This window comes from Belonocnema kinseyi, chromosome 6 (genome assembly GCF_010883055.1).
Source record: "Belonocnema kinseyi isolate 2016_QV_RU_SX_M_011 chromosome 6, B_treatae_v1, whole genome shotgun sequence".
Taxonomy (NCBI): Eukaryota; Metazoa; Arthropoda; class Insecta; order Hymenoptera; family Cynipidae; genus Belonocnema; species Belonocnema kinseyi.
In genome coordinates this window covers 101,836,573-101,845,881 of record NC_046662.1, presented here as the reverse complement: position 1 = coordinate 101,845,881, position 9,309 = coordinate 101,836,573, and positions in this window count along the sequence as shown.

The following is a 9,309-nucleotide window of genomic DNA, read 5'->3' as shown; positions in this document are numbered from 1 at the left end:
TACACCCCTCTCTTTCATTGCCTGCCATAGTACTTTTCTATTCACTGAGTCAAACGCTGCTTTGAAATCTACGAACAAAGCGACTAGTCTCCCTTGCTTTCTGCCCAAATTTCTGTTAACTAAATAGTTAAGTACGTAAATGTTGTCTATAGTTCGCATTCCTTTTCTAAAGCCCGTCTGATTATGTGGGATACTTTCTTTTTGTTCTACCAGACTCTCCAACCTATTTCTTAAGATTTCTGCATATATTTTATAGCCGACTGACATGAGAGTGATCCCTCTGTATTCCTCTACCTTCTTTCCTTCCCCTTTCTTGACAAGCGGTACCACCAGTCCCGTCGTCCACTCTTCCGGCCAACCTTCCCCTTTCCATACCTTGTTGCAGATCTTCCACATCCCACCCCTAATCTCTTCTCCTCCAAACTTCATCGCTTCGTTCTCCATCCCATCTTCTCCCGTCGCCTTGTTTCTTTTTAACCTATTTACTGCTTCATCCACTTCTTTTCTTGTTATCTCGTTCCCTTCCTCCATTTCTCCTCGGACTATCCTACTTTCAACTACTTTTTTGAAAATTCGTCTTTTTGGTTCGAAAATTTATCTGTTTAGTTATAAATCTCATATTTTATAGAAAAAATGCAACTGTTTGGTTAAAAAAATATTTTTTCTTTTTTTAATGAAAAATCTTATTTCTCTGATAAATCATCTCTTTCGGTAGAAAACTTATCTGTTTTGGTTACAAATCGAACTGTATGGGTGAAAATTCGTTTGTTTTTTAAATGGATATAATAGTTGATATTTCAACCAAAGATATTTTAATTACAAAATTGAAATCAGTTAAATTAATTTAAAAAAAAAACGAATTTTCAATAAAACTGTTAAAGCCTCAACCTGAACTGATTCATTTTCAATAACAGTTGCATTTTTGCTCACGAAAGATAAAGTTTATTATTAAAAGATAAATTTTAGAACCCAAAAGACAAATTCTCAATAAAATAGTTCAAATATTAATTTTAAAAATTTTTGAGTCAAGAAAGAAAAAAATTGCAACCAAACTGTTGATTTTTCAATTTAAAAACGGCGGAAACAATCGAGGAGCAATTCTCAAACGAAACTATATGAAAAAACAAAAATAATGATTTCATAGTTTGCTATGCGTCTCCGATTTCTGTCAACTTCATATTGACTATATCAATTTCTAAAAGACGTTTTCGAGATTATGATATTCACTATTTTTTTTTATTCAAATTATTTTTCGTAAATTCAGTAAAAAGAATATTATTTTTTCATAGTGTTAATTCTTGAAATGGAGATACACAATATTTCGTATTTAAAATACCACTTTGTCGTCTGAGTGTTTTAAATACTCATATGATAATAATAAACTTCGGTACTGTAATATACGAGTAAGTGCAATAAAACCTCGGTTTTCCCTATTTTGGAACGATGTTATGCTAATTTCTAATTCATTTTTTTCATTTATTCTAACGAAAAGTCTCTCAGTGTGCTATCAAATCGAAAGTACCTTTGTTTCGCGGTAATAATTTTCAATACAAATAAAAGAGATACGTTGTTAATTAAAAAGTATATGTAAACTTTTAAATAAAGATTTTTGGAATATATCTACATTTATTTTTCTTATATTTATATGCTTGAGATTCATATAATCGCCAATCATTTATCTACATATAGTTCTGTATTTTTATTCAAAAACTCGAATTATTTTACTCAAAACAAAATTTATTGGAATATGGACATAAATTATTGCATAAATAATGCGGAATTCAATAGCACCGCCACTTTTGATTCAAGAGTACTTTTTTCTCAGTGTATAGCGTGTAATGATACGTAGGAGCTTTTACTTAAGCATGTATACTGTGGAAATGTCACGTTAGGTTTAGTCAACTTATTTATGAATACAATGTTGATCAGAAAGAAATTGGGTTAATTTAGACAACCACTTTACTGTTATGACAAAAATTTTATTTTTGGTGTATCTCTTCTATTATGACATCTGTGAGAAAATAAATGAAACTCGTAGTGTTTTATCCAAATGTCATCAAACGTTTAACTGAAAAAATAAATGTTTGAGGAAGTGAATGCATTAACCCGAATCCTATTTCTTAGCAGAGAAATAATTGTCAGGGAAATAATGATATTATTGAACAAAAATATTAATTAAGTTAAACATATATTTATTTGTTACCAGAAGTTCATGCATTTATACCATTGAAGCATTTATTTAGATAACAAAATATTGTCTTTATATAAATATGTATTTATATAGTTAAGGGATTGTGATACTTTTTCGTGTGGTAAATCGAGTTCAGTTCCTCCAGCTTTTTGTCCACAAAAATTAAAATTTTTTAAAACTGCATTCGGAGATGCTATAAAATAGTATACCGGACGCCCCCGATCTATTTTTTTAGGGATAATAACAACAAATTGTATTCTGTTCAAGAAAAATTTTATGCATGTGCACTATTTGCAGGTTAGGATCCGTTTTCAGCTCTCTGCCATTCCGATACTATAGGTCTCTGTTGTGCCAATGTTGTCGTTAGAAACTTAGAAATTATTTATAAAATAAACTTTTCTAAATGTCTACAAAAAAGGTAAGTTCCTGGATATTAGTTACTTTGTTTTTTTCTTGTCTCAAGTTTTCGGCCAAAAATATTGTGTAGTTTCGAAGTAAAGCTTGTGAGAATTGAAATACACATAAGCTCAAAATGCACATTAAACAAATTTAGCAAAATTAAAATTTTAAATTATTCCACAAACCCAAGTGTGCATTGCCAGAGCTGAATACACAGCCCAGTGTTGATCCAATTTTTGCAGACAAAGGTCGGCTAACGATATTTGGCCAATATCGGCATTTTAATCAGCCCAGTGTTGAGAAAGTATTGGCAGCCTATATTAGATATTTAAATGTGCCGATCCTCCACGGATGCTTGGTCCAGTATCGGCACTTTATTGCTCCAAGTCTCACATTCATTACAGGGAACTATGTTTCACGAAGATCAGCCAAAGTCTGACCCAAAAACGGCACATTACTGGGCCAAGTGTCACTTTTACCACGGCAAACCATGTTTTATTTAAATCGGCCCAATCTTGAGCCAGTGCTGGCAGATATATTGGCTATTTATATTTGCCGATCCTGCACCGATGCTTGGTCAGCATCGGCAGTTTACTGCGCCAAGTCTCACTTTTAGTACGGGGCGCCATGTTTCACGAGGATCAGCCATAGTATGGCCCAGTGACGGCACATTACTGGGCCAAATGTCGCTTTAACCACAACAAACAATGTATGGATATTCCTGTTAACAGTTCGTGTATTTTACATTTGCATAAAGTCGTATAATAATAAATAATTAGAAAAAGAGAGCTTAAAATTTGGTACTTTAACTTTTCTGAACTTTAGCTTGTGAGGATGGCTTTTTCACAGAGTTTCAACATGTCAGTTAAGCGCAGTGGTTTGCACAACAATATATGTTATGAATCTAAACAGTACCATTAATATGTATATTCAGAGTACTGACAATCAATTAATATTTGCTTTTTAATACCGTTTTTGTTATATCCTTAGACTATAGCAGTAGTCGTTAAAATTAACCAAAATTTTAAAATGAAATTGCAATTCTTGAAATTATAAATAATATTCGAACGATATGCAGTCGTATAATGATGATTAGATAAAGCAGATGCATGCTAAGAAAAATTCAATGAATTTTGATCAGAATTAAATTAACTCTGGCATCCAGATTGGTCCGATATTAGTACCCAGTATTGGGCCAACAATAACAGCCAAAACTTGGCTGCCACGTCAAAGCGATAGTTATCAATCTGGTAATGGCGTGACGATGGCAGGTAGGTTTGGTCCAATACTGGTACCCAGTGATAGGCCCACAATGGCAGCCAAACCTTGGCTGCCAAGTGCAGGCCATAGTTATCATTCCGTCATTAGCTCGATAATGGCAACCGTGCTTTGGCAATATTTTTGCCGACTATGGGCCAATGTTGGGCCGTATGTGACTTCGCACTTGCGAAGGAAGAGTTCAGGGACGTCCGTTAGCAGGTTCGCTATCATTCTCCAAATGTTAAAGACAAAATGTTCAATATGGTAGGGAAATACAGGGGGAACCTAACACTAGCCATGTGACGAGTGGGTCACGTGCCCAGATGGACAGATATATTCGCGATAAGGTCTTGTCAAGTAGTCCTCTTCACAAGCAACAACACGCCTATAGGGCTAGTCACTCGACTGAGACGGCCCTAAGCACTGCACTTAACCTAATTGTAGGACAACTGAAGCAGAAAGGCCTCGCGATTACAACCTTCATGAATATTGAAGGAGCCTTTAACTAAACCTCTGAAGACGTGATCAGGGCGACCGTGATCGCACACGGGGTGTCTAGTGCAGTCGTGGAATGGACCTGCCATATGTTGGCCAATTGGAATATCCGCAGGGAGGTGTTCTATCACCCTTGCTGTGGTGCCTGGTAGTGGATAAATTGCTTCATCTACTCACGAGTCAGGGCCTCCACGTTATAGGCTATGCAGACGATATACTAGTTATCGTGCGCTGTCAGAATCTGGATGCGCTCTTCGGAGTAATGCAGCAAGCACTAAGAATAGTAGATTCATGGTGTCAGAGGACTCGACATTCAGTCAATCCAAGTAAGACGGATGCAGTTGTGTTCACAAGAAGGTACAAGTGGGGAAGCACGAATTAGCACCTCGAAAACAAGTACAAGAAGCTAGTAGCGACTCTTTGGCTCTGCAGAAGAGCCATAGAGAAAAGCTGTAGCTTGAAACCGGAGATACTTATGTGGATCTACACAGCGACCCTGCGACCCAGGCTAACCTATGCGTCAGTCGCCTGGTGGAACAGGGTCGAACATTCTACTGTGAAGTTACGATTGGAAAGAAACAGGGGACTGATTCTGAAATGTATCACGGGTGCCTTGAAGTCGACACCCACGATGGCCCTGCGGGCACTAATAGGTTTGAACCCCTTCCATCTTCCCATAAAGGCCATGGATGCAAAGACGGCCTGGAAATTAAATACGAGGTGTGTTCAAAAACTAAGGTGACTTTTCAATTTTCGCGGGATACGTATATTCAAGTTTTAAATTGTTTGTGTTGTTGTGTTGGTACACTCGTCACGATCATATGTTCATAGTTTTGACTATATAGCTCGTGTTGTCTTTCTGGCAGAGGCGTAAAAGGTTAGAAGGGTTTGGTGTGCTCAGCGATTTTCTTCTTTCGAAAAAAATGGAGCAAAGAGTTTGCATTAAATTTTGTGTAAAAATGGAATCCAGTGCTCTAAAACTCTTGAAATGTTGACAGTTGCATACGATGAGTCCACTCTGAGTAAGAAAAATGTGTATAAGTGGTACAAGCTGTTTCAAGAAGGCCGAGAGGATGTCGAAGACGAACCTCGCCCTGGACGTCCCAACACGTCAACAACAAATGAAAACGTTCAAGCAGTAGAAGAAATGGTGTTGCAAAATCGCTGAATTAGCATCAGAGAAGTTGCTGAAGATGTTGGCATATCGGTTGGCTCATGCCATGCTATCTTTTCGGACGTTTTGGGCATTAGATGACCATCGCTCAGGAGATGTTGAATGAAGTTAATAATAATCCTGATTTTCTCAAAAGGGTTATAACTGGGGATGAATCGTGGGTATATGGTTATGACGTCGAAACTAAAGCCCAGTCGTCTCAGTGGAAGCATCCTGAGTCTCCAAGACCGAAAAAAGCACGTCAAGTTCGGTCAAATGTGAAGGTTTTGCTCACTGTCTTTTTTGATTACCGTGGCGTAGTGCATCAGGAATTCTTGCCACAAGGTCGTACGGTCAATAAGGAGTATTACCTTCAAGTTATGCGCCGTTTGCGAGTGGCGATACGCAAAAACGTCCGAAACTTTGGAAAAACAATTTTTGGCTTTTGCATCACGATAATGCACCTGCTCATTCATCGTTGCTTGTGAAAGATTTTATGACCAAAAACAGCACGACAGTCATGCCTCAGCCTACATATTCACCGGATTTGGCCCCCAGTGACTTTTTTCTTTTCCCAAAACTGAAGAGAACCATGAGAGGACATCGATTTTCAACGATTGAGGAGATAAAAACTGCATAAAATGATTATCAGAAGTGCTTCGATGATTGAAAAAAGCGTTGGCACAAGTGTATTATATCTGAGGGGGATTACTTTGAAGGGAACAACATAAATATTGAGGAATAAATGAATATTTTTTGAGAAAACCATAAAGTCACCTTATTCTTTGAACACACCTCGTATGGTAAATAATAGCAGTATCTCAACAGTTATGCGGATACCAATCGACATCGCGAGGAGGCCGACACTGAGCATGCTCAGGGACAAAATATCCACATGTCGCTACCTCTTCGACAAGAAGTACCGAGTTAGCCTATCCACGAAAGAGAAATGGGCTAACGGTTAGGCACACCTGCACATTGATGGAGACAACTGGTTTACAGATGTCTCCAGGAACAAGGAGAACGCTGGAGCAGGTGTTTATCGTAAAAGGAACGGAATTGGCTACACGATTGCGATGGGGTCCTACGCAACAGCTCTACAATCTGAGATTATGGCCTGGCTCCAGTGCGCCTACAAGGCAATGCAGTATGGCGGAAAAAGAAACATTCGCATCTGCTCAGATAGCAGGGCTGCTATCACGGCTCTGAATGAAACAACGAGGAATGAACGGGAGGAATGAATTTAAAGTCCTAACAGAAATGTTTATAGAACATGGAATTCTCCGGTATCACAGACATAAGATAGGGCTTGAAAAACCGTGTTCTTTTAGAATCAACTCGCAATAATGTGGCCAATTCTTAATAAATGGCGTATGAATTGGAGTACGAGAAAATTGTGAAGTCAGATACGTGAAGTAGTGATGGGAGAAGTTTTTCCTCAAGCAATATTTGTTTGGTTCTGAAATTTAAAAAGAACGACGAGTTGAAGTCAAAAGAGCTCGCCGCTCAAATCGATTTCCACGCATCTTTCAACAAAAAACCTGAGGCAGAATCCCTCAATCACTAAAAAAACGATATTTTTATTTCAAGAATTTCCCACTAAGTTGAAGAATATCTGTAATTTAAATAGACGCCAAGAATTTATTCGTAATGTAAGGAGGAGGCCCTCTTACCTTAAGAATAAATATTCTTGTCTATATGATGATAAGGTCCCAAGTGCGAAGTCACATACGGCCCAACATTGGCCCATAGTTGGCAAAAATATTGCCGAAGCTCGGCTGCCATTATCGCGCCAATGACGGAATGATAACTATGGCCTGCACCTGGCAGCCCAGGTTTGGCTGCCATTGTCGGCCCAACACTGGGTACCAGTATTGGACCAAACCTGGCTGCCATCGTCGCGCCATTGCCGGATTGATAACTATGGCCTTGACTTGGCAGCCCAACACTGGATACCAATACTGCTATAGTCTAAGGTCTAAGAATATCACAAAAAAGATATATAAAAAATAAATATTAATTTATTGCGAATACTTTGAATATAAATATTAATGGTCCTTGTTTAGATTGAATACATATATTACATTTTGAACATTATATTACAAACAAAACTTCTAACACTACGGGGTATCGAACCTACATCTATATACCTAAATCTATCGCCTAGCAGTCGGGAGTGCTAACCACTGCGCTAAACCGACAAGTTGAAACTGTCAAAAAGCCATCCTCATACGCTGCAATTCAGAAAAGTTAATGAACCAAATTTTAAGCTTTTTTTCTAATTATTTATTATTATGCGACGTTGTGTAAATGTAAAATACACGAACTGTTGACAGGAATATCAATACAATAATTTTTAAATAAATAATTGTTATCGATTACAATTTTTCTTCGCGTAATATTTTGTTTTTCTCCGTTGTAGCCTACTTTACAACTTGTTGCAATGACAGGTAATTTAATTTTTCATAAACATTTAAAACTTTTAATGACAGAACTTAATAAATTTCATCGTGAACTTTGACAATTTTTCTATAAATTTTTTTTATTTTTCGTGTAAGATTTGTTTATTAGATGATAAAACTGAGACGAGGCGAAACAAAGTGCCGATTCTGGGCCAAGCATCGGTCGAGGATCGGCAAATATAAATAGCCAATATAGGCTGCCAGTACTGGCTCAGAATTGGGCAGATTTAAGTAAAACATGCTTTGCCGTGGTAAAAGTGACACTTGGCCCAGTAATGTGCCGTCACTGGGCCAGATTTTGGCTGATATTTGTGAAACATGGGTCCGCGTACTAAAAGGGAAACTTGGCGCAATAAAGTGCCGATGCTGGCCAAGCATCGGCGGAGGATCGGCAAATATAAATAGCCAATATAGGCTGCCAGCACTGGCTCAACCCTGGGCCGATTAAAATGCCGATATTGGCCCAATAACTTTAGCCGACCTTTGGCTGCCAAAATTGGACCAAAACTGGGCCGTGTATTCAGCTCCGGCAACTCGCACTTGGGTTGTCTTAAAAATTTGGGAAATGATAGCGAACATGATAACGGACGTCCCCACACACTTTTTTTGTTGGCTAATTAAAAAAAGTTTTAATTTAGCAAAATGTGATTAATTTGCATAACGCTTAGGAAATAGTATCGATTTTTTCAGTGTTAGATTCCCCCGGCTTTTTCCTAATATAAGAAATATTTTGCCTTCAAAATCTGGGAAATGATAGCGAACATGCTAACGGACGTCCCCCACACACTTTTTTCTGTGTTTTTTTATCAAAAAATTTTTGATATTGCTAACAACGTGTGTGTATGTTTTGAGGTTATATCTGTAACAATTCACATGAGCGTTGCTTCCAAACTACACAATATTTTTGGCCGAAAGCTTTGGACTTACAAATAAACATAGTAACTAATCTCCCGGAACTAACTTTGTTTGCAGGCAATCAAAAAAGTTTCTTTCATCAATAATTTCCAAACTATCGGAAAGGCAGAGATGAAAAACGACGTAACCTCAAAATAATGCATATGCATAAAATTTTTATTTAGCACAATAAATTTTGTTGTTGTTATATCCCTCAAAAAAGAGTCCGGGGACGTCCGTTATGATATTTTATAGTATCTCCGAATTCAGTTTTTAAACATTTTCATTTTTGTGGAAAAAAGCCGGGGAAACTGTAAGTATCACATGCTCTTAAGGCGAAACGGTAGGTTTGACTGAGGACGGCAATGACTGCAGTGATATCTAAAAGAAAATCGGAAATACAGTCTAATGCCCCCTGGCAAGTATGAAGACAACCTCATACCCGAAAATCGGTA